A 26,823-nucleotide genomic window follows, 5' to 3' on the forward strand; every position below is an offset into this window, starting at 1 on the left:
TCTTTCTTTCTTTCTTTCTTTCTTTCTTTCTTTCTTTCTTTCTTTCTTTCTCTTTCCTTTGGATTTGATTTCCTCTATTCCATGATGTCTCATTCTTTCTCCTTGCTGTTTTCCTTCCAAAAATAGAACATGAAATAAAGTCTTTTCTTTAAAAATAAGCACTGCTAATAGGATAATATATATTTATAACTTATGCAATTAGAAACTATAAATAAGAAAGAGAGAGAGAGACAGAGACAGAGAGAGAGAGAGAGATTTCCATCATTCCACCCCAGAAATTTGATCAAGTGATTTGAAGAATTGTAATTATATGGAGAGAAATATATTTTACCTTATATTCCTTAGATAGTTAAGAATTTGTTCTATGTTCTCAATTTAAAAAGTCATTTTTGGGGACACCTGGGTGGCTCGTCAGTTAAGCGTCGAATTTCAGCTCAGGTCATGATGTCGCAGTTTGTGAGTTCAAGCCCCGCATCAGACTCTGTGCTGACAGCTCAGAGCCTGGAACCTGCTTGGGATTCTGTGTCTCCCTCTCTCTTTGCCCCTCCCCACTCATGCTCTGTCTCTGTCTCTCAAAAATAAATAAACATTAAAAATTTTTTTTCATGAAAAATGTTTTAAGTCATTTTTAAAAATTTTACCTTCTTCTGTACTCCTTTTCCATGCTGCAAAAACTAAATTATATTTTATTGCTTTATATATGGGCTACTAGCTTCTGCAGAGAAACTCCCCTTGCTAGCTTCAGGATTTATATATATATTTATATTTGTTTCTGGAGGTAAGGAAAATGAGAGGAGCTTGACATCAACCTTGGTTCTTCCCCATGGAATTTTTCTTCCACCACAACCCTTTTGCTGAATGTATGCCATTTGGAGTATTATTTACATCTACATTTTTCTTTAGTTTACTCTGTATCTCTATATCTGTCTCCCCCCCCCTTCTTTTTTAATTTCAATATCCCTCCTCTGTCCTTCTTAGTCCCTTTCCTTTAATGTCATTGTCACACCCAGTGTGACAGAAAGATTAGTTTTATTATTTTCCTGAGTGAAAGCTTTGAAAATAAGCAAAAGTAATTTTTTTCCTCCAACTTGGTGATGTTTCCAAAACAAACTGGTATCATCGCTGTTAATTTTCTAAGCTTATAATTCAATTTGGTGAAGTAGGAATTTTCTACTTGATTCTAGAAATATTGGAAACCTATGCTTTAGGATCTAAGTAAAGTTGCTAGAATGAATGTGTGTAAACACACACACACACGCATTCCTGTAATAGTTCTGTTTGTCTGAAAATTTAATATATTTGTATAATAAAATACACATTGGAGTTAATAAAAGACACAAAAGGATGTTGGGAGTCAGAATTTGCGTGTTTACCATCTGTTCCTTTTCTAGCTCTCCTCTAATAAGCACAATCTAGAAAAGCACTGTTACCCAACCCTTGTTCAGCCAGAAACCTAATCTTCATTTCCTAATCTTCATCCTAATCTTCATTTCCTTCATACTCTCCATCCCACCCAACATTCTCTTGTAACAGGTGTAATATTCACAGTGTCGTGCAAAAATAGGCAAATTTTGTATTTCTAGTATAGAATTCGAGCGACTCTGAGCCTCCAGTTTGCCTATGGTAAACAAATTAAGAGTTTTCAGGTCATTTCAGTTCAATCTAGTAATTTGGGGGTCATTTTTCCATTGAAAACTGAGAGTCATTTCAAGGTTCAGCCTCCTGATCTTTCTCCTGATATGGAGTCTAAATGCAGTGAGGAACATGATGTGTAACAGTGTGGGGTCAGGACAAGGAGGTGTGCATTTTGGATCTTGATTAAATTGGATCTACGTAGACAGTATATTGTGATTGCTTCAACTAGAGGAGGTTAGGAATCCCTCCTGCTAGGACAGATTCAGTTCCTCAGTGTTCCTTCAGTGTGTCAACCATATATGCCATCTGGCCCATGTTTTCCTCCTATGCTGCTCACTTTGCATTGCCTTCTGGGGATCTTTAGCAAATGGGCAGATTTGTATTCTTTTTCCTATTAATGGGCCCATAAGTATGTTGGGAGTCTTCTTCTGCCTCCCCTTTTGAGAAGCATAGAGCACCCATGGGGGTTATTATTCGTGTTGTTTCCCTGCTTTTGCCTATTTGTACATGAGCCATCTACAATAAACTGTTCCCTTGTCATGTGCAGGTAGCAACTGTGAGTATTCTAGGTTTTAAACTTCAATGTGAAACGATGTCAGTCAATCCTGATAATAATACTCGTATTACTACTACTGTAATCAATTATATAGTGGTTGGTATTTGCCATGTACCATTAAAAGTGATGGAAATATATTAACTTATTTAATTCTCAGAATGGTACAATGATGTGGATAATATTGTTCTTATTTTATAGACGAGGAACTGGGGCATAACGTTAACTGATTCACCTAAGGTTGTACTTATAAACTGGCAGAACTAGGTGATCTGGCATTAGAGTAGGCCAATCTAATCTCTGAGCTCTGCAGGGGACTCCCATATGGCTTGACTTTCCTCTTCTCACCTCTGCTAATTCTTTTGTCCTTTGTGGTCCGGGGGCTGGTCTAGGGGAAGGTGCTGGTGGATTGTGGAGGAACTTGGTTCAGTGGAGAACATGTTCCTTCTGCTCTCAAATACCCCAGTGACTGTTACCCGAGTTCTGACCTCGGGTTCAGAAACCATAGATTTGGGATCTATAGTTCTTGTTCTCTTTCCTCCCTTACCCCAGCCTCAGGCTTCCACAATAAAAGGACATCTTCATAGTCTATGATTCAGCCAGTATTAGTCACATGGGAAAAAAATAGGACACATTAATGTTTCAAATTGTTCATTGTCTACCACACACTTGCCAAATAAATCCGATCAGTCCCATTTCCTACAAATCTCTTAGTTGAGCCTTATGAAACTGCTACTTGTGTGGGTTAAAAAATGGCAAGTAGCAGCAATTTCATATGGTTCAACCCAGTGTTACTTCATCATTTCCTTACAGGCTCACCATCATTACAACAGTCCAGGCCACCATCATCTCACAACTAGAAATGATCACAGAGTCTTTTTTTAATTTTTTTTTTTAACGTTTATTTATTTTTGAGACAGAGAGAGACAGAGCATGAACGGGGGAGGGTCAGAGAGAGAGGGAGACACAGAATCCGAAACAGGCTCCAGGCTCTGAGCAGTCAGCACAGAGCCCGACGCGGGGCTCGAACTCACATACCGCGAGATCGTGACCTGAGCTGAAGTCGGACGCTTAACCGACTAAGCCACCCAGGCGCCCCAATCACAGAGTCTTTTACTGGATCTTCCCGCTACCCATTTCACCCTGTCCCATTTGTTTATTAGACTTCAGCGAGAGTGAGCTTTATAAAATACAATAGCTTTGAGCCACTCCTCTATATAAAATGTTATAATGGCATCTGATTGACCCGAGAATAAAATCCAAGCTCCATTAATGTGGCTTATAAGTCTTGTAGCCATCCGTCCCAGTTAGTCTCTGACAACCCTGGTTTATGCCTGCTGCCCCAGCCTAATTGGTGCCCCTTTTTATTCTCAGAAGTGGTCTGCCTGGGGTGATGAATTATACGATCACCTTATTTATAAGGTACCTTGTGATCTGGCCTCTGCTTTTGTGTCCAGCCTCATCTCTCACCACTTTTTAAAATCAGAACCTAAGCTGTAGCCATTCTGAACTCCTTTGATTTATGGAGCATGTCACGCTGTCTGTCTCAGTCTGAACATGGGCCCGTGATGATGTTGCTGTCTACAACGCTCTTCTATTAACCCCGCTAATTCATGCCAATTTATTACAATTGCATTTATAGACTTCATACAAGAAGCACTTCCTGATCTCTAGACCAGCTTGCATTTCCCTGTATATTTGGTGCTTTCATTTGCTCTGTACATCCCCAGTCAAATCCTCCTTCCACTTAACCATGTTTGTATATAAATTCTGTGCTCCCTTTCAGAGTGTAAACGCTGGCAAGATAGGACTCTCAGTTTATTCACAACTGTACTCCCAGGGCTTACTAAGTGCTTATTGTTACATAAAATTACTAGGGGCACTGGGTGGCTCAGTCGGTTGAGTGTCAGACTTCGCTCTGGTCTGTGATCTCATGGTTTGTGAGTTCGAGTCCCGCATCTGGCTGACAGCTCAGAATGTGGAGCCTGCTTCGGGTTCTGTGTCTCCCTCTCTTTCTCTCTGTCCCCCCAGCCTTCCCCGCTTGCTCTGTTTTTCTCTCTCTCTCAAAAATAAATAAAAACATTAAAAAATTAAAAAAAAGAATTACTAAAAATATATATATGTGCATTGAATGAGTTTATGAGAGAAAAATAATTTTAGGGCGACCTTGCACTTTGAAATCTGCTCTTGACTTTCTGTGTTAGGAGACAGATGTTGAGAAAGTATGAAGTATTCTAATGAGGGAGGAGAGAAAGGGAGACCAAAAAATGACCAAGTCTTGAGTATCAAGAAAAGAACAAATGGAAAAACAACCTGAGAGGCTTTCAACTGACAATTTAGATGGACACCTACATTCCATTTCTAATCATGTGATCCTCTTTGCCGTACTTTCCTCACTTATCTTAGCAGGGGCACTTAAAAGGCCCGAAACCCAGGATCTTTTGCCTGTAGTGTGAAGACTTCTTAGAATATCTTATATAGTAAAATAATTTTCAGTAAGTGCAAAAAGTAATTATGTTTGAGCTTGAGGAAGTATTAGACCAAGAAAATTTCTTCTTTTAAAAGCTGGCAATAGTTATGTTAAACAAAAACCAAACAATTTATGAAATGGTGGCTAAAGGTAAAGTTATTTAAATCCAGTTTATAACATTCACTTGCAGAAAAAGAATGTGGGAAGCTGTTATAAGCTACTATTTGCAAGCTATTGTTGTGGATGCCTTGTGTCCTCCAGAAAGATGTGAAGTCCTAACCTCTAGTACGGAAGTAGGGTCTCTGCAGATGTAATTAAGTTAAGAGGAGATCATGCTGGGTTAGGGTCGGCCCTAATCTAATATGACAGATATCTTTGTAAGCACAGGAGTGATGCATCTATAAGCCAAGCAATGCCAAGGATTACTGGCTGACACCAGTAGCTAGGAGAGAGGTATGGAATAGATTCTCCCTCATAGCCTCTAGAAGAAACCAACTTTTCTGAGACCTTGACTTTGACCTCTAAGCCTCCAGAACTGTAAGAGAATAAATTTGTTTTCTTTTTTAAATGTTTACTTATTTTTTGAGGAGGAAAAGGGCAGAGAGAGAGAGAGAGAGAGAGAGAGGGAGGGAGGGAGACAGAGGATCTAAGCAGGTTCTGTGCCCACAACAGAGAGCCTGATGGCGGGGCTCAAACTCACATATGAGGAGATCATGACCTGAGCTGAAGTTGGATGCTAAACCAACTGAGCCACCCAGGTGCCCATAAATTTCTGTTATTCTAAGCCACGTGGTTTGTGGTGATTTATATAGTACTAGGAAACGAAATAGCTCTAGTTATTTTAGAAATATAGAATTATTACAGAAACTGTATAACTATAGTTCTTTTAAAGGAAAATGAAAGAATATCTAAAAATAAATGTATCCAACATATTTTCTGTGGAAAGAATGGAGACAGAAATGGTAAAATGATTACAGGAATAATTATTTAGGATTTAAATTATGTTCCCTGCTTTCTTACTGCTCTCAATCTCACGGCTGATTCTTTTAATAACACAATTACTGATCTGCTGTAGTAGTCTGATCAATGCCTGGCTATGCTGTAGAAGCACATAACTCCCCAAATCTCTTAATAGAGAGTTAAGTTATGGGAGTTAGTTCTCAATCATGCCGTGTCCAATACGGGTCCATCTGGTGACTTAGGGTCCCCATTCTCTTCTAGTGATGTCTTCAACTCAGCAAATGGCTTTTCGCAGCAGAGAATGAGGGCTGGTGGAACTGTTCCTCTAGTGCTTTGGTGCTCCAGCAAGGAAGTCAGACACATCCCTCTCATTCACATTTCATTGTCATGAGATAGACATAGGCCCCTCCTGACTACAAGGGGGCTGAGTAGTGTAGAGGACACAAGGAATATTTGGTGAGGACCATCTCTGCTTAATTGTAATGGCAAAAGAAAATAGTCTTCACAATCAATTAAAATCACATGATCTTCTCAATTCTGCCCATTCCTTTATGTCAGTTTCTTTTTATCCTAGTAATAGTCTTTTGAAAGTTTTTTCCCCCCACATATATACAGCTATTACACAAGTCCTGTGTCCACAGTGTTGTTTGTCTACACCAGAACTATTGACATTAATAAAATTCATCTCCATCCAAAACCACCCCTTTTTTAAAGTTTATTTTTATTTATTTTGAGAAAGAGAGAGAGTGAGCAAGCAGGGGAGGGGCAGAGAGAGAGAATCCCAAGCAGAGGTCGAACCCATGAACTGTGAGATCATGATCTGAGGTGAAATCAAGAGTCGGACACTCACCTGAATGAGCCATCCAGGTGCCCCCAAACAATTTCTTATTTAAATATTGATTAATGTTCAATTCTAACGTGTGAACTACCTAGGGAGAAGGAAGACGTAGAGGAGGAGATGAGAAGATGAGGAGAAAATGTGAAGGAAAAGTAGAAAAGGAGAAGGAGAATGGAAAGTGGGAGGGGGAGGCATCCATTGAAGTTTTTAGAGTAAAAGAAACAGCCTGTCATTTTATCTATCAATTGAATTACCAGTTATCAGAATTCAGGAAAATATACCCCAGGAAAATAATTCCCCTTATATAACAGCCTAAAGGTTTACCCAACATTCTTCTTAGTCTCTTATATCAAAATGTATACTCCTCTGTTAGGTATTTGTATGAGCTTAATGACAGGTGGGTTATTTCCCTACATAGCGATGTTTATCTGGCTCCACTACAGCCCAAGCACCCTTTCACATCAATCTGTTTACAATTGCTCTTTACAGGATTACATCTTTTATTAGAGAAGAAAATCATTTAACCACAGATAGCATCAAAAAGTCTTCTTACAGAATACACATGCTTAAGTCCCCCACATATTCTTAAGATATTTCTATGTGTTTGTGAGAGCAATATATGAATATATTTTGGTTTTAAAAAGGTCAAATGCAACTTAACACGTATTGAGGTGACTGCCTTAAAAAAAAAAAAAGAAAAGAAGGGTTGGTGAGGATGTGGAAAAATCAGAACCCTGTACACCGTTGATGGGAATATAAGACAGTGCAGCCACTATGGCAAACAGTATGGCAGTTTCTCAGAAAATTAAAAAATAGAATTATTATATGATTCAGCAATTCCACTTGTGATATATACCCCAAAGAACTAAAAGCAGGATCTCAAAGAGATGTTTGTGCACTCATATTTATAGCAACATTATTCATAATAAACAAAGGGCAGAAGTAATCCATGTGTCCAAGGACAGATGAGAAGATAAAAAAAATGTGGCATATATATATAATGGAATATTATTTAATTTTAAAAAGGAAGGCCATTCTGGAACATGCTATAACATGCATGGACCTTGAAATTATGCTGAATAAAATAAGCCAATTACAAAAGCCAAATACTGCATAATTACACTTACATGAGGTACTTAAAGTAATCAAATGTACAGAGCTAGAAAATAGAATGGGTTGCCAGGGGAGGAGAAAGGGAGGAATAGGCAATTATTGTTTAATGGGTATAGAATTTCAGTTTTTGAAGATACAAAGAGTTCTGGAGGCGGATAGTGGGGATAGTTGCACAACAATATGAATGTACTTAGTGCTCCTGAACTGTGCATTTCAAAATGGTTAGGATGATAAATTTTATATTATGTGTGTTAATTTTACAATGAAAAAAAATTCAAACATAGCATCCTTACTCCTAGTGTTCCACTTAGAGAAAACCACTGTCTTTATTCTTCAGTTATAACGTCTTTTTAAAATGTTTTTACAGGGGTATCTGGTGGGGGGGCTCAGTTCATTGAGCTTCTGACTCTTGATTTTGGCTCCTGTCATGATGTCAGGGTCATGGGATTGAGCCCCCCATTCAGCTCCATGCTGAGCTTGGAGCCTGCTTCGGATTCTCCCCCACCCATCTCTCTCTCTCTCTCTCCCCCCTGCCCCTCCCCTCTCCCTTGTTTGTGTGTGCACTATTTCTCTAAAGTAAAAAAATAAATAAATGAAGTGTATTTACAAAAACACATATTGTCGTATGGCAGTAAGTGGTTTGTTTCTTGATTACTTTTGTTTTCCACACAGCCCTGTCTTGCTCTGCATGTCCAACAGTGTTTAAGTCCTATTATGAGAGCTGGGACAGGGGAGCTTGCTCAGGTGCAAACTGAAGAGACATCTTGTTCCCTTCTCTACTCTCTTTGTGGTTTTAATTCCTTTGGACTGAGACTCTGCATCAGTCCTTCATTACGGAGCCATTCTGGTGGACTTTTTCATGGTCCTACAGATCTAGAGTTTCTACCTACTATTTCTACTATTTCCATATTGCTTATCCTACAATTCTCTTTTATATTGAAGACTGATTATCTATCTATCTATGTACTGATATGATTGAGTGTTGGACTTCAAAGATAAAATTAGATCTTTTCACAGCTGTTCAGTTTCTTTAGCTTTGAGTCTGTTCTGAGTTTCTTTAAAAAACCTTTTTGGGGGGAATAGGATTGGAGTACAAATATTAGCTCTCTTTTAGGCGTCTAATCTGTAGATAGGAGCAGTTTATGGTTTCAAGGATCAGAACATTTCATACCCAAAATTGATAATCCCCAGAGGTTACTCAAATATTTTTTGTTGTTTATTTATTTATTTTGAGAGAGAAAGAGAGACAGAGGGAGAGGGAGAGAGAGAGAAGGGGGAGATGGAGAGGGGCAGAGAAAGAGAGGGAGAGAGAGAATCCCAAGCAGGTTCTGTGCTATAAGCGCAGGGCGTGATCTCATGAAGCATAGGATTGTGATATGAGCCGAAATCAAGAACTCTTAATCAAGAGTTAAGCTGAAATCAATGCTTAACTGACTGAGCTGCCCAGGTGCCCCTCAAATATTTCTGTTATACTTTATTTATTTATTTTTTTAACGTTTATTTATTTTTGAGACAGAGACAGAGCATGAATGGGGGAGGGGTAGAGAGAGAGGGAGACACAGAATCCGAAGCAGGCTCCAGGCTCTGAGCCATCAGGGCTCAGAGCCCGACGCAGGGCTCGAACTCACGGAGTGTGAGATCGTGACCTGAGCTGAAGTCGGACGCTTAACCAACTGAGCCACCCAGGCGCCCCATTTCTGTTATATTTTATTAATAATATGATTTGTTCTCAGTATTTAGAGTAAACCCAAGATGGCTTGAATAGGCCCCCAAATTCAATTTGACAAGATTCGACAACTCAAATCTTGTGTCTTTGTTCAAGATAAGGAAACCCAGAATAACGTGGAGATGCTCCATATATAACCATTAATTAATACTAATATTGTGTCTTGATTAATAAAAGATATTATAGGCCACATTTTGAATACGTATACTCCTTTTAAAAATCAGTAATCCTTTTCTGAGATAAATTCAGGAAGTCTGAACTTTCTTCTGAGTCCCTCCCCTTTTTTAAAAAAAAAATGTTTATTTATTTTGAAAGAGAGAGAGTAGGGGAAGGGCAGAGATAGGGTCCCAAACAGGCTCCACAAACTGTGAGATCATGACCTGAGTCAAAATCAAGAGTCAGACACTCAACTTACTGAGCCACCTAGGCACCCCTGAGTCCCTCCTTTATTTTTTTTCAAGTCATTTAAGACCGCTTTGCCAATGAGAAATATTTAGTATAGTAGTAAAGTTCAGAGTTGATAAAGTGTTTTAGTATTCAACAGATATAATGTCATAGCCTTAATGGTAAGACTGTGAAACAAATCCCAGTACACTTTAGCTCTGCTAACAAAGATGAAATGGAGAATTAAATATGTATATGCTGAATCTGATTAAGGTTGACATCTAGTTTTAATACATTCATTCTCTACGGTATAGTTTTGGGTATAAATCATCAACCAAGCCTAACATTGGTGAAGTTGAAGGCAGCGGACACAAAGACCTGATGGGTTATTAGGGATTGGTAACGTTCTATGGATACTGGAAATGTTTATACCTTGGTCAACACACCAATGTCCCCCCCTCTCTACTTGACTCTTCATGAGAAGTAGGGACTTTAAACTTTTTTTTTTTTGGTAAGAAATGCAATTAAATTGTGACTAGTTCTTTTTCTGTAACGCATGCACACACACACACTGATGAAAATGTTATAAAATGTCTTCAAACCATATTTATTATGTTCAATGCACACCAATGTTTCTACTCCGTATTCTTTAATTTTTAATACCAGTTTTAAACTGCTAAGTTGATTTCAGTATCCACTCACAGATGATAACAACAATTTGAAATATCCTCCCCAGTGCGTTTCATTTCACATATTTGACTTGGTTGTAAGAATAATTGAATGTGTGTTGACTGAGTAATGGATCAGTTCATATTTACCTGCATAGACAAGTAAAATGTTTCTGTGAGCTGGAATCTTTGTTCAGGTTATGTGCCTGAAATCCCACCTAATAGATTCACCTCATAACTTCTTTACTAAAAGTTCACGTCTGTACATGTTAAGGCAAAGGGAAAGAGAGGCTCTCTCTTTAAAAATCACAGGACTGATACAATGTCATACAGAGAATCATTTTTAAGTGTATGCTTATTAATTATCCTAGTGGAGATTCATAATCCTCACTTTTATTTACATGGTGACCTTCTATGAATAAGATACAAAAGCTATAAGATTGTATTAAGTAAAGGCTCCCGAAGGATTCAAATTCATAGCTATCACCAATTTAATAATTAAAATGGTATTATTCCTTCCTGAACAACTTTGTGAATTTTTGTCTGTATTATTTTTATCATCAGTAGTTTAGTTTCTTCCAGGAATGGGAAGCCAGTAAAATAAGGTCAACATTCTCTCTGATTCAAGAATGTGGTAAAGTCAACCTAATGATGCAAAATTTGTAGTCTTATCTAAGCCTGTAGATTTAGACATTACTTCCATATCAGTGACTCTAAAATCCTTATTCCTATGTCTGAACTCTTCTGTGAACTTCAGCTCCTAATTTTCTACTGTCCTTTGGATATCCTTAATCATATATCCCTGCCAGGATTTATAACTTAAGGTAGTCATCACTGAACAATTAAGCATTCTCTCTTTGAAGTTCCTCATTGTGAGTAAATTTCCAGTTCTTTTTAGGAAGAAAATGGTCTTCTTTTACTTCCATATTATTGCAAATTCAATTGTGCAAGCCCTCACAAATATCTTAAAGTTGAATACATGAATGAAATTAAAATTACATTTGGTTTTAAAACTGCCACTTTGCTCTTTAGAAACCATGTGGGTATTGGCAACAACAATGAGACAAATAACACCAATTAATATTTCTTATGTTAAAAATGTAAACGTCATAGTACTCATTTTCTTTTTTTTTTTTTTTTTTTTTTTTAAATTTTTTTTTCAACGTTTTTAATTTATTTTTGGGACAGAGAGAGACAGAGCATGAACGGGGGAGGGGCAGAGAGAGAGGGAGACACAGAATCAGAAGCAGGCTCCAGGCTCTGAGCCATCAGCCCAGAGCCTGACGCGGGGCTCGAACTCACGGACCGCGAGATCGTGACCTGGCTGAAGTCGGACGCTTAACCGACTGCGCCACCCAGGCGCCCCGTACTCATTTTCTTTTAAATGATCTTCTTAAAAATTATTTTTTCTAAAATACACTTTAACTTTGACTCTTTTATCTGACTTATTTGACTTTCAAGCATTTTTCTGTGACTCCAGTTTATAAGCAATTTAAACAAATAAAAATTAGAGAACTGTATTTTCAAACTGTTACTGTCCAAGTTGTGCACTTGGACTGTTATCCTTACTCTTTTTATTTTAGATATATTACTGTGTTTTAAAAAATAGCAATTGTTTATTATAATTTTTTCAAACTGCTTTAAATGCACCAGTAATTCTTTTTTGATTGTAATAGAAGGACTTGAGTCAATGAATAATCTTCTAAATTGTCCTCTTATTATTAAGAGGAAAAAAAAAACCCTAAGCATTATTTTAGAAAATTATACTTAAATATGCCTCTATCTTTTACTGTAAAAGTAACCTTCACAGAAGTAGGCAAAAGAACACGATTAGGTCATTCTTCATCACGTATTGTAGGAGTTTTGCCTCTTCTGAATGGGTCCTTGAGCAATATTCTCACAAGGGGAGCTCTGTGTCATTGACTGCATTGTTGCTAATGTGAAATATTCAGTGGGAGTGGCCAGCCCTTATGCAAATCTCTCTAGTTGTTGTTTCTTCCAGTAGTGATGCCTTGGAGCCCGAGAATCAATCACTCAAGTATTTACTGAGAGCTTACTGAGACTCAGGACTTGAGCTATTTATTACTGAAGAGAATACCAAGTATGGTATATAATCCTTGCCTCAAAAGCTTGCACTCAAGACTTACACCCATTACAGGAAAATTGTAAGAATAAATGATTAAATTCTAAATTTCCCTGTACAGCCAATGAGTGGAAACAATTGAGAAAAAGGAGAAAGCAGTATGGGACACGAATGGTGGAGGAGAGTGGCCCTTAGGCAGGGTTGGAACCTGAGTACTTGGCAACAGCTTGTGATATCAGGCAAGGATCTCCCGCATCCTCGTGGGAACATCAGAATCTCCTGGAATTAAGGTTTCTGTCTTCACAACCAGGTTGCCTATGTTCTAATTATGGCTTCAGCATTTGCAAGCTACCTGACTCTAGGCAAGCCACTAAAACTATGCCTCCATTCCCTGACCTATAAATATAGGGATGATGGTCATAATGATAATCATATGAGTACCTGTCCCGTTGAGTTGTTATGAGGATCAAATGAAATTGTAGGAAGAAAGTAGTTAGAACAAGGTATAGTATATGGTGTTTGTTATTATTATTTTTAAAGTTTATTTATTTATTTTGAGAGAGAGAGAGAGAGAGAGAAAGAGAGAGAGCGAGCCTGATCAGGGAGGGGCAGAGACAGAGGGAAAGAGAGAGAGAATCCCAAGCAGGCTCCAGGCTGTCAGTGCAGAGCCAGTTGTGGGGCTCAATCTCATGAACTGTGAGATCATGACCTGAGCCGAGATCAAGAGTTGGACACTTAACCGACTGAGCCACCCAGGCGCCCCTGTTGTGATTATTTTTAACTGATGTTTTATGAGGTCCTTATAGTGCTAGGAACTGTTTACATGGCATACTTTATTTAATCATCACCCTAATCTTACTAAGAGAGTTTTATTGTCCCATGGTTTAAATAAAGAAACACGTAGGTCGTAGAAGTTATCACCAGTTAGCACATGGAGGAGCTGGCACGCAGACGTAAGTCTTTTCTGTCCAGCAAAGAAAACTGAGCACTTCACCACCACATCTGCCTTCCCAGGTGTGTATGAATTCAGTGCTTGGATTCACTGGAAATAAGAAAAGGTCAAGGTGCTAGACATTAAAGTTTACAACTCAGCTCCTCAGAGTATGTCCTTCTTGGTATTCTTCATCCTACCTACTTGTGTTTTGTTTTCATTTTTTGTTTGTGAAAATTACTTTTGGATTTTGTATGTGTCACAGAGAAAGCAAGGGAGGTGCTGAGAGTCCCAACGTTTAAGTGTGAGCAAAAAAATAGGAGCCAGAAGCAAAAAGAATAGAATTCCATGCTCTCGACTCTCAAACACATTCCACATCTGGCCGTCTTATTCTCGATTAATGGCCCCTGGTACCTGATCCAGAAACCTCAGAATGATCCCACTCTTTTCTCCATCTGTACCGTTTGTTACCTCGTCAGGGTCCAGACGTCAGTATTTTCCACATGTACTTTCACTTACAGACTCTTGACTTGTCTTCTCGCTGCTTAGCCTCTTTATTTTGAGGAATCCTCCACTCTATACTACGTCTGGAGTTATTTTTCAAAAAAAACTAAAGGTTCTTTGACTTTTCATTTCTCTATCCGCATCAGATTCTTCACATGCTCATTACACCGTCTAAAAAGGCTTTCCTCCACAATTTTGCTTAGTAAACTTTCTTTTGTCTGTTAGGTCTCCATAAAAATGCTGCTTTTCATGAAAATAGGCACTCTTCTATCCTCCTGTTATTAACAGTTTTCTTTTCTGTTCCTGTCTCTGTAATAGCCCTTATCATAATGGGTTACATTTTATCTTCCTCACTAGAGGAAAATATCAGAAGATCAACCATTTTCTTTGTTTCACAGCTATACCCCTATGCTTAGTACATGAGAGCTATTTAATAAATATGCCTTGAGTGAAAGCATGCATCTAGGTATAACATCCTCTTCTTCCTAAGACTTTGGGTTCTATGAGGATTGCAACTCTTCCTAATTCATCCACTTTTTTGGTAATTAACAGAATATTTCATACCCAGGATAAAACTTAAACATATGAATAAACAAAAGGTGAAATACATACATATTTTAAAGGGAGGCAGAAAAAAAAAAGATTTCCGTTTCCAGGAAGTCTGCCCATCGATAAGAAAACAAATGGATATCAGGGTTACAGGTAAACCAGCAGAGTCCAAAGTGTGGGGATATCGTCAAAAGCGGAGAGCAACAGGAAGATCAGTGAAAAAGGGATGACCAAGCAGGTTGAGTAGAGACTGAAATACCCATCTCTCCATGATCTTATTGACCAAATCCTACTTCTGTTAAGATAATTACCTCAAGCATCACCTCCTCTGAGAAGCAAGTGTTTCTCCTACACAGATTGAGTTACCCTTCCTGTTTCTTCCTGTGTGCTCTGAGCAAGCCCCATCATTGCCTTCTAAGACTTCTCTTCCCATTCTTGCCCACCTTAATCTCTTCTTTTCATAGCAGCCAGACATGTTTGTCACTCCCCTATTTTAAAGTTTTTAGTGGTCTCCTATTCTCATAATAAACCCCCAAAGCTCCACCATTCTGGCCCATGATGTGTTTGGCCACTATTTTTCAAGTGATGTTTTGTCTATACTGGGTTCCTTTGATTTCTTGAATATGTCCCATTCACTCCCCTGCTTTAAAAAGCCCTTAAAAGTGAGGCTTCCCACTGCTTTAGAAGATCACCCCCACCTAGCCTACTCATTTTCAAACTTTAGTTTAAATATCACTTCCTTAGAGAATTTTCATTAGACTAACACCTTCCCCCTAACTAGATCACACTATATCCCTTGTTTAGGGTGCTATTGTTTTGTATGCTTTTCCTTTTGAGCATTCATCATGGATTATAACTGTTGACTTTTTGCATGAGTTGATTAGCGTTCCCTTTTTCTCTACTGTAAACTTTAGAGGGCAAGCATATTTCTGTTTTCCTTACCATTTCTCTCTCTAATCCTTAGCACATTGTTTGGCACTGGTAGACACCCAAGAAGTATTTGTTGGAACGAATGGATATTGAGCAAGGGAATAAATGGATAATGCATTCATGAATGAACAAAACATGTATCACAGTTTTGTGGTAAATGTTGTTTACCTCCATTGCTACAATTAAGAGTGTCCTATCCTGAAATATGACCTTGTAGCCATAGAATGAGAGTATATTAGATATGCGGAATATTATCATATCTACAATATGTAAGTTTAAATATATAAATTATATATAAATATATCTGTACATACTTAAATTTTATAATATTATAAATATTCATGAGATATGTGTAGCATTTACAGCAGCACAGAACCTCATATTCTATAAAGGAAGAAGTCAAGAGCAATGGCATGGAATTAGCATGGGGCTTTTAAGATAAGTTGCCTGACCAGAAGGTTTTCTTTGGATGATGCTGGAAAATAAGGCTCGCTGGAGTAGAGACAGGGAATGGAAAGCCTTTGGAGTCAGAAGGGACAATTTAGATGAAATGAATCTATCTTAAACTTTCAACAAACACTGACTTAATGTCTCCTAGTTACCAATCATATAATATTAGGTGCTAGGGAAATTGAGGTAATGAGGTGGAAGAGACTTATTGTGAGCTCTTGAAAAGGAAAGTACATAATCAAAATTTATGTTAGGAGGATTAATCTGAAAGCTTTTGAAAGTTCGGTCTAAGGAGGTTTGTTGAATGAGTGAATGAATGAATGAAATGAAATGAAAAAGTAACCATGCTTTTTATGAATATTCTGTGCATTCTTACTTATTTAGTTTGGTTCTCTTGACTGTGAAACTTGACTTTATTTTTCACTAATTCTTTGGTTCTCCTAAATAAGTTTTTTAAAGTTTATTTATTTATTTTGAGATGGAGGGGCAGAGAGAGAGAGAGGGAGAATCCCAGGTAGTGTTCACACTGGCAGCTCAGAGCCACATGTGGGACTCGAACTCACAAACTGTGAGATCATCACCTGAGCTGAAGTCAAGAGTTTGACACTTAACTGACTGAGCCATCCAGGCGCCTCTTGTGTGTCTTTTTAAACAGAATTTTCAAATACAGTTTTCAAGATTCAGAAAGAAACAAACAAAAAATAAATGACATGCTGAACAAATAGATGAATTTAGAAAAACAAAGAAGGAGATGGTAAATATAAAAGTGAGAAACATAATGAGTTTCATTAACAAGATACACCATTAAATGCAAAGGTATCCTTATGTGGCAGATGGTAGTTTTATTCTGTGTGCCTGACATGCTATCATCTTCTAATGGTAATTTTCACATACACTATGCAGCTAGGGGCCAGCACTTCATCCACATCTACCTCTGTCACTGAGAAGTGAGTTAGAAGATGAAGGGGGGCAATGTTGGTCTCTGTTAATCTTAGTTTGGAAAGAGCATCTCTAGAGAAAACTCCAAATGTAGCTATGTTTAAAGTGTTCCGCCACACAAGAGGAGCAAAACACAATCTCATTAAAACAAACCCAGAAAACAATTCTAAGGTATATGATTAAAAGCAAACCAAATATTCGAAGCACAAATGGTGTGACCTTCTCTTGACTCCTGCTTGGCTTTTCCAGCTCTATTTATTCAAGATCTGTTTTGGACATTAAGCTTTGCTCATAGCTATAACTTTTGTGGTTATTCACCCATCCCATCTATTATTTTTCTCTTCTATTTTTATTGAATTATCTTAGGAAAAACTTGAAAAAATCTTTATTAGCAAAGGTTTTCACTCAGGTGCTTTTAAAACAATAGTATGTCTACAATAGCATTTAAAAGTATCTATACTGTTTTCATTTCAGTTACCGCTTATTGAAACTTCATTGAATTAAAGAAATCTTTTTCTTCAGTTCAGTTTAAAAGGAAAGGTAAAAAAAAATATGGACAGCAGTTAAAAACATTGAATAAATTATTTGCCTTTTAACTTAGTTTTTAAAATTATGAATTGACTTATTTAAGTTGATTCTAAAGTTTTGTGTGTGTGTCTGAACACTGTTGGTATGGAGACTGACATTTTCTTTTTTAGTTGTGTATATTGGGAACGGCAGACTTCTTTAGTTGATGCTTTTGCAGAAGAAAAAAATTAGTTTCTGTACAATTCTGTAGAATAAGTCCTTTAGATGATGCTTTTAAAGAATTAAAAAAAAACTTTAAAGATGTGTCTTAATGGGGTTGTTAAAATTTAGTCCTTTTTTTGGATGACGTTTAAAAAATCACTTATATTTTTTACCTGCATACTACAGAGCATATTGGACAATTATATTTCACTAATTCTTTAGTTCTTTTATAGTTTTTTAAGATTCCATTATAACTGCCTTCAGTGTAATTAAGCCCAGGTACTTACCAAAGGGAACTCACTTGGGTGGCAGGGCACTGGGCTGAGGAAATGTCCTGGACACCTGTGGACAGCTGCTGGCTAGACTATACTTGATGAGGAAGAATGACATTTGTAGAAGCTTTCCTCAGATATGCTGTACGGGGCTCTCATTGTCATGCATTTCTATGTACTCTAATGCATATTTTCTTTTTTAAAAACATAAACAGTTCATTTTTTAAGGCATCTACGTTTCATTACTGTGTGATCAGAGAATGTGTCTTGGGAAACTTCTGCTTTTTGGAAGTAACTATGATTTTCTTTGAGGGCTTTCATATAATTCATTTTTCCAAATGACCAGGAGACAGTGGAGTTTCAAAAGTTTTTTCCTGTCACTAGCTGATCAGAAAAAAACTGGGAGAAATAATATTAAAAAGGAATCACCAAATATGACGTACGAATGATGTAGAAGAAAACAGCGTGCTGTTTTATGGCATAGATGAAGACAAGAACGAGAAACATGTCTACCTTGTGAGAGCACCTACCATGCAGATGAGAAGCAGAGCTACTCAGCTAGGAGGCATCTTGGGAAGAAAGAGCCAGTGATATTAACAAGGCTTCAGGGAGACCACTTATAAATATATTTATGGTGGCTAACTCATTAGATACACATATGATTGATGAAATCAAGATCTCAAAAGGTCTTCAAAGGTTAGAGTGATACATCTATTATGACGTAGTTTAGTAGTGATATGTCAAAGTTCTTGTAATTTGTTCCTCAGTACCTGATCACTTCATACTGCATAGGAACTGGCATATATATAATCTTGGGGGGTTCGGTGCACAGGATGTTCATTAGGTGTCAGTCTTGTGGTAGAATTACAAAAGAGCTAATGGAATCTTAGATGATTTTAATAGACATGGTTTCTCAAATAGTGGTCTCAAACAGTGGTCTATGGTTCATCCAGACCATCAAGTGTGTTCAATGTGCACATTCAAGAGACTCTACCTAGATTAAACGAAGTAATCACAATCTCTGGATTTGAGTATAGCAGTTTGAATTTTTACCAAAGTTCTTAATGCACCCCAAAATTTGCAAGCCATTGATCTAAAATAAGGAAGATGATAGCCCTGATTTATCTTCGGTTTGCTGAGTTAAATCTGGTAAACATAAACTTCAAGTGCAATACTTCCGAGGGATATGGGAAATCAGGTTACCTTTTAAGGAAAGAGTCGATGTGGTGATAGAGGTGCCTAACATCATGTCATTTGAGGGATGGCTCGGGGGATGGCAAATATTTATTATGTATCAGAGTAGGCTCAAAAAAGGAGTATAAGTGGTCTTCAGATATCTGAGAGAATATCAGTATCAGAATACCAGATATCAGAATATCAGTTACATATATTCATAAATGTGTCTCAGTTGCCTAAAAGATTTGATTAAAAATGCATTTTAGTAGATTTAATTGTGCCTTTTCCTCTCATGACCATCTGTTAGAATTCTGAATACCCAGACCGATGAAAAGTTTATGTCAGTAAGATCCATTTGTTATAGCAAGCTTCTCACTTCTGGACTTTGTAATCAGCATTACTGCTATTAGCCTGACCAACTAGCTTGCCTGCTAATCCATCTGATCCATGTCAAACAAATGCAGCTGCAAGTGGGGGACAGCTGCTGGTCTTACTTCATTCTCCTTCTATCCATCATAACATCCAGGTACCAATAACTGGGGATAGGCATTTAACCAAAAGCAGTTGTTATAAGAGTTTGAGCTTAAATCTCGACTCATTTTCCTCAAAGCAAAGTTAAAATTGAGTGTCAATTTCAATGGCGGCACATAGATTAAATATTTAGGGTTGGTAATTTTTAACTGTGGTTGTTTTTTAAGTGACTCATCCAGATTCCTGAGGGCTTTTTGTATATACAATCATATTTGTGGGACAAGCTGGTGATTTAGCATGGTACACAGGTTCTGAGATGGCCCCCAGGGATCCCAACCCCATGGACACATGTCCTGTATGCAGTTAACAGAGCACCAAGGTTAGAGATCCCTCTCCCAACCACAGTCCGAAATCCACTTAAAACTTTCGATTCTTCAAAAACGTGACTACTAATAGCCTACTGTTGACCAACAGTCTTACCGATAACATAACCAGTCGATTAATACATATTTTGTATGTTACATGTATTGTATACTATATAAGAATATAGTAAGCTAGAGCAAACAAACTGTTATTAAGAAAATCATAAGGAAGAGAAAATACATTAACAGTACTGTATATATATTTATTGAAAAAAATAGCATATAGGCCAGCTGGCCAGGGCAGAGGCTGCTTTACCAGCAGTATTGGTGGTGAGGGCCTGGCCCTGTGATAGCTGTGTTCTGCAACCTGGTGGCCTTCACTCGGCAGTGGTAGCTTCTGTGCAGCCCATGAGTGGGGACAGCCTGCTGGAGGTGCAGTATAGCTTCCCCATCTACCTGGAGGTGAACAACTGGCCTGTGCCATCAGTAGCTTTGGTTACCTGTGAGTACATTGGCCTTCAGGAAGCCATGGGGGCAGGATGCCACCACAGAGAGGGGTCCAGACCTGGCCTGGGAGGAGCAGGCCTGTGGCTATCCTTCTGCACAGGAGCCCGGTGCACAGAGGAATGGTGGGGGTGGGGTGGGGCAGGGGTAAATACGGGCACCTGGGGGCTCCCTGTATTTTCCTGGGCACCTTCTTGCACTTCAGCCTAGCTTCCTGCCCCCACTCCGAGCTTTGACCTGACCACCCTGTTGTCACATGGGGTGACCTGAAGCCCTGTCTCCTTGAAGGGCCTCCAGGGGCTGCTGACCGCCTCGGTGGGCCTTCCTAGTACTCAGAGGGAATCAGGCATGACCTCTGAACTAGTAGCCTTGGATTTGGTCCATGGAGATTGCCATGGGCAGTTGTAAGTAAATGCATTATGGCCTTTGCTGTCAACTCTTAAAACAGAAAGCTTGTAAATGGACCCGCGCAGTTCAAATCCGTGTTGTTCAAGGGTCAACTGTAATCACTTCGCCTTGAGTATGTGTGGGACCTTTGAATATGATGGGATATCAATCCTTGGATTAGGTTACACTTTATGAGAAAGTAGAAGGGAAATTTCAGATATAATTCAGATCCCTAATTAGATTACTTTGAATTCAAAGGGAGATTATCCTGAGTGGGCCTGACCTAATCAAGTGATCTCTAAAAAGAGCATCTAGAGGTCAGAGGGATTCTCATGCTAGCTGCGAAGAAGCAAATAGCCATGTTGTGAGAGGGTCACATGCTAAGGCACTTTGGGGGCCTCCAGGAGCTGAGAGCAGCCAGACCCTGGCTGGTAACCAGTGAGAAAGCACGGCTCGGCCAATGCCTGGATTGCAATCTGAGAGACCCTAAGCAGAGGACCGATCTAAACTATGCCAACGCCTGGCCCACAGAAACTGTGTAATAATAAATGCGTTTTGTTTTAAGTCACTGAGTTTGTGGTAGTTGGTTATGCAGTAAAAGAAACCAAATATATCAAGATTAAAAAGTAATATCACCACCAATAGCATGTTATTTAACACTGGATTTTTCCTCTTTAAATATATTCAACTTCTATTTATAAAGTATGTGATTATGCATTAAAAGAGGATTGGATGATAACAGCTGAAAAATTGGAATGATTATAGTTCTTTTCTTTTTTATTCTTTTTTTAAAATTTCCCTCCAAAACAGCATACAGCATCTAGTTTGGACATTGCCCACTTTATGTTTATTTGTTTATTGTTTTTAATGTTTATTTTTGAGAGAGAGAGAGAGAGAGAGAGAGAGAGAGTGCAAGTGGGGGAGGGGCAGAGAGACAGGTGGGGACACAGAATCTGAAGCAGGCTCTAGGCACTGAGTTGTCAGCACAGAGCCCAACTTGGGTCTTGAAGCCACGAACCGCGAGATCATGACCCAAGCCAAAATCAAACACTTAACTGACTGAACCACCCAGGTGCCCCTGGACATTGCCCACTTTTGAGTCTCACATTGTAACTTGCTGAAAGTTGAGACCCTCTTGTTGATAATTCTGCCAGCACTTAATAGGTATGTCTCTTTGGGTACCAAAAGTAAACTATTTAGAGGATTGAGAGACATACTTTTGAACAAAGGATAAAAAAGGAAAATAGAAAGATACTTATATTTTCTCCCTAATTTGTGAACATTAAATATTAATTTAATGGCCTGCACCTTCTGTGGCTTATTTAATTATTTGTCCTCTAGCTGGAAAAGTAAACTGTTCTATCATAAATAGCTTTTCTAATTGCAAGACCATCAGTTTGGTTTATTAATTCATTTACCAACTTTTATTAGGTATCCTGTGCCAAACAGAATGCTAGATATGGGAATACAAGATGTACAAGATTCCCGACCTATAGAACTTTTTATTATGGTGTGGGGGAGAGAAACATTAAGCAATAATTTGACAAAGTATTTTAGCCACAGGGTTTGCATATTTTTTTCCTTATGCTTCATTTGGATTTTCTGGGCTTTCAGTGGTTCCCATTTTTAAAACTTAGCTTGAATTAACTCTTTCTTAATGAAAGAGTTTTATTTTAATAATAAATTTCTTCTCCTTTATGTCTCCATCTTCAAGAAAAGCATTAAGTAAACTAGAATCTAATGAGATAGTGATTTCAATATAACATTGAGTGAAAAAAAAAAAAAACTTGTATATTCACTGTGATCCCAATTCTGTACTTCCATACTCCATAGATGTGAAGATGACATATATAAAAAAAGAAAAGTTCGAAGTAAATAAATTAATCCTGAAGTTAATGAGTTTTATCCCTAATTGTGGGTAATTAAAAATATATATTTTTTTCCTATACAATAAGCAGGTATTACTTTTATAATAAGAAGAGTAAAAAAAATTTTCAGAAAAGGCGAGTGAAATTAAAGTGAGAAAATGAGACCACGTTTCTTATGTATTTTTCCGTGCAACTTGATTGTGAAGGAAATGGGAACGAAATTGTGGGAGGTGGAAGATGATGAAGACCCGATGAGCACCGTTGTGTTATGAAAGGGGAACCTTTAAATATCATTATAATTTGGGCAGAAAGAAGAAATTACAGTGAGAGGCTAAAGTGCAAGGGAGAAAATAAATAGCACAGAAAGATTTTGGGGGAAGCAGGAATGACTCAGATTTGAAGAACAAGTGACAGGATTAGCCTTGAGAAGGAGAGAGAAAACCTTTGAGACTGTAGGAGAGGACGTGAGAGTTGATGTAGTTATAAAAACAGAGATGAGAGGGTAGGAAGTTAAGGGGTCCATGCGTGGAGCCTAAATTCTTGCTTTGGATTGGGAAGCCAGGTCATTAGCTAAAATAGAGAACAGGATGGGAGTGGTCTTGGAGAAATGAAGGCTGGGAAAATCTAGACAAAGTACATAACAGGAAAGGGGGTTGATGACAGCTTGGTGACCAGATTTGTGGGAGGACCAGATAGTCACCAGTTGGGCTACCATGAACTCATCTTGGGAACTCTATAGGAATACCAATTTCTCTTTCCAAAGGTAGAGATCATATTGGTCCTGTAAAGCTCCTTCGTCATTTTTATACCCTTCTGGGTTATCTTTCTAAAATCCAGATTTATTCAGTTTATTCCTTCACCTGACCCACTCTGCCTGTTTTCATTCCAAGACATGCCACAGCCACTTCTAAACCTTTTCGTACCCACAGTGTGTACGTACTATGCTTCAGTCATTCCAAATTGCATGCCTTTCTCTGAACATTAGTGTGAAATTATGAAATTAGGGAAATTAGATATTTGCTATTTCCTAGGACATTATACCCCAGATCATCCTCCAAATCTGGGATAAATGTAACAGGAATATCTTCATGTTTTTAAGAAGTAATCATTAATCTCATTCGGTATTCACAACAAACCCAGTGAGGTCTGTCTTATTTTAATATCATTAAAAGTGAAGACAGAGCCAAGAGGGGGTTACTTAATTTCTCAAGGTCACATAGTTCCTAGTGTTTTAGGTGGAACTTAAAACTTGGCTTAGGCCAAAGGGTCTTTTTTTTTTTTTTTTCTTTTTCTTCTCTCACTTGTCTCATGGCCAACCTGTTGCTTTGTCAATTACAGTAAAGTGGAGGGAAGAGTGTTTCAAATTGCTTGATGAATTAACCCTGTGGGAGGTCAGAAAAATGCCAGATAACTCACAAGTGCAAAAAGCCACAAGTATCAAAATCAGAAAACATTTTTTGAAGAAGGGTGGAAGGGGAGGGAGGAATGAAGAGGCAGGGAAGAGGAGAAAGAAGGAAGATAAATTTTTGATGAGCTTGTGAAGGATTTTTTTTTTTGCCACTGAATGTGTATATATTTAGATTCATTTACTTAAAAAAAAATCAACCAGAGGGGCGCCTGGGTGGCTCAGTCAGTTGGGTGGCCGACTTCAGCTCAGGTCATGATCTCACGGTCCGTGAGTTCAAGCCCTGCGTCGGGCTCTGTGCTGACAGCTCAGAGTCTGAAGCCTGTTTCAGATTCTGTGTCTCCCTCTCTCTGACCCTCCCCCGTTCATGCTCTGTCTCTCTCTGTCTCAAAAATAAATAAACGTTAAAAAAAATCAACCAGATACATTCAATAGCTGATCTAATTTAAAATAGGGTAATTATTTTTGCTTTCATTTTAAATGGCTCTTATCACTTAGAGTTTAAAAATTTTTGTAGATATAGGTAAAATGCTCAGTTTTCACTAAAACAATTACATATTTAAATTTGGGGGCATCAATTTTATGTGACAACCTAACATTTACCCCTTAGTGTTAAAGATGAACCAATTTGGAGAAAATTGAAAAAATTCTTTTGATGGATTTAAGGGTTTTTAGGCTGCCAAAAAAATGTGAGTCTTTTTTATTTTTTTCTGTAATATTTTGATCCTAACAAATATATGTGAATGCTACATGGGGAGTTTAGGGAATTAAAACTTGAACACAAATATTTCTTAAGTACTTACAATATATCAGGTACTGTGTAGGATGCTAAGAGTACCAAGACATAATGATTGCTGGCCTCAAAGAACATATTTTTAGACAGATGGAAAAGTGAATAAACAAAGTATAACATGCTAGGAGCTTACTCCTCCAGTGAATGTAGGGTGCACAGAGAAAGGGGTAGGTTGGACTGCAGGAGGAGGGAAGCTCTGGGATTGGCACTCAGGAAGCAGACAGGCAAGGCAGAAGGGGAAAAGGGCAGTGATGGGTCAACAAAAGTTAATGCTTTGGAAGAGGGACATCAGTTTCAAAGCAACTCATCACAAAGGAACCAGGAAAGGAGAACATGTAAAAGCAAGACGGAAGACAGGTGAGGAGTGGGGCAGAGCAGTGCCTCACCTAGGCCCTAGGCTCACCTGATCATAATGTTTCTCCATCTATACTCATACTAGAAATACCATAAGTCTTATGGACATTTTGTTTAACTTTTACTGGAAGGTTCTTAGTTTTCCAATCAGTGACATGTGAAGAACCATTGTTAAAAAGTGATTTAGGTGTGTTCCTGGAGCCATATTACCTGGGGTTGAATCCCCATCTCTCACTTATTAGCTGTGTGACCTCAGGCAAGTGATGTAATCTCTCTGAGCCTTGTCTGTAATTTGGGGATCATAACAGAACGTTCCTCGTAGGAGTATTGTGAGGATTACATATGCATATACACAAAAATACATATATATTACTGTATTATATATAAGTGTATATTATTTGTATATGTGTACTATGTATACACATAAACACATGTAGATATGTAGATATATGCATGTGAAGTACTGAGCAGAGTCCCTTACACCAAATAAGCACTGAATAAATATCAGATATTATGATTTAATTTACCTGAACACTCAAGTGATATAGCATTAAGCACTAAGTGAAAATAACATAAATCTCATCTATTGACATTTTGTCAGACTTTCGGGTATCTATGATAAAGAAGGAAAAGAGGGATCTAGTAGGATATCATTTGAGACCCAGCAAACTGTCTCCACCATAATGTGACTCTACCTGTATTTTTTTGCCTGTGTGAAGTTTCACTGATGGCCATTTTCATAGAGCCAGTAAAAAGCATCGACTGTGGAATCAGACAGGTATGAATTTGAATGGTACTTTTCTCCCATCTACTAGCTGTTTGACCTTGTGCAAATGCCTTCAACTCTCTCTATTTTTTAAATCAATAAAATAGGGATTCTTGCCTTGCAAGATTGTCAAGGGGATTCGATGTGATACCAGATACAAGTGGCCTAGTAGAGCGCCTGGCCCAGGGAAGTCTTCAATGAATGGCAGCTTTTATTAAAAGGAAGATATTACAGGAGTTATGGCACAGTTTCCAAATAAAAACCCTCGCTCAGTGTTGAGGGGAAAATCCTTGAAAAGGAATATCCTTCCAGCATGATGTCTAAAATTAAAAGTATTCATTTATAATGCATAATAAAGGAGTCATGAAGTTACCAACGTATCAAGCACATCCACTGAAGCGTAGCGTGAGTCTGAGTCACAAAGTGATCTACTGTGGTTTGAGGGAGAGGTGCAAGCATCCAGGCAATGATTGTAGGATGAATTCTGCTTGCATTTTCAGTCTAAGGTCATCAAAGTTAGTTCTCCTTTGCAGACAGAAAAGTTTCATATTGTTCCCAAAGCTGAATTTACCATAGCATGCTACAGAAATGCTGTGTATCCATTTTGACTTCCCTGTTTTAAAAAATCCTTTATCCTTTTATTTTATAAACAATAACCAATCCTCAAACCTATTTTAAAAAACACTTCAATTTCTAACAACTATTATTTTCTGAATTGGAATATATAAGACTCTCTTTAAATATACAGAAAAGTAAATCCCTTTCTTATAGTGCATCATATTTTAATAGCTCTTGAAAATTCACCTCAGCGATCTAGTATTTGGAATAGAATAGCATAGGAATAAAAGATTAATTCCATACATTATCAACAACAAATAATTTTTGAGCATCTGCCTTAAATAAGGCACTGTATTAGATGCTCGAGATCTACATATGGGAAGGGACAATTTCAGCCCTTGAGGACCTCAGTTTACAGAGATGAAAGGGCATCATTACAAATAAC

The 26,823-nt window shown here is 38.0% G+C and overlaps 1 protein-coding gene across 1 annotated transcript in view; it reads left to right on the top strand.

Annotated features, from left to right (window-relative positions):
• LAMA2 (laminin subunit alpha 2) overlaps positions 1-26,823 on the top strand; it is a 613,971-nt gene that overhangs the window by 26,578 nt on the left and 560,570 nt on the right. The gene's annotated exons all lie outside the window — the stretch shown is intronic.

The sequence above is a fragment of the Panthera uncia genome (assembly GCF_023721935.1).
Source record: "Panthera uncia isolate 11264 chromosome B2 unlocalized genomic scaffold, Puncia_PCG_1.0 HiC_scaffold_24, whole genome shotgun sequence".
Classification (NCBI taxonomy): Eukaryota; Metazoa; Chordata; class Mammalia; order Carnivora; family Felidae; genus Panthera; species Panthera uncia.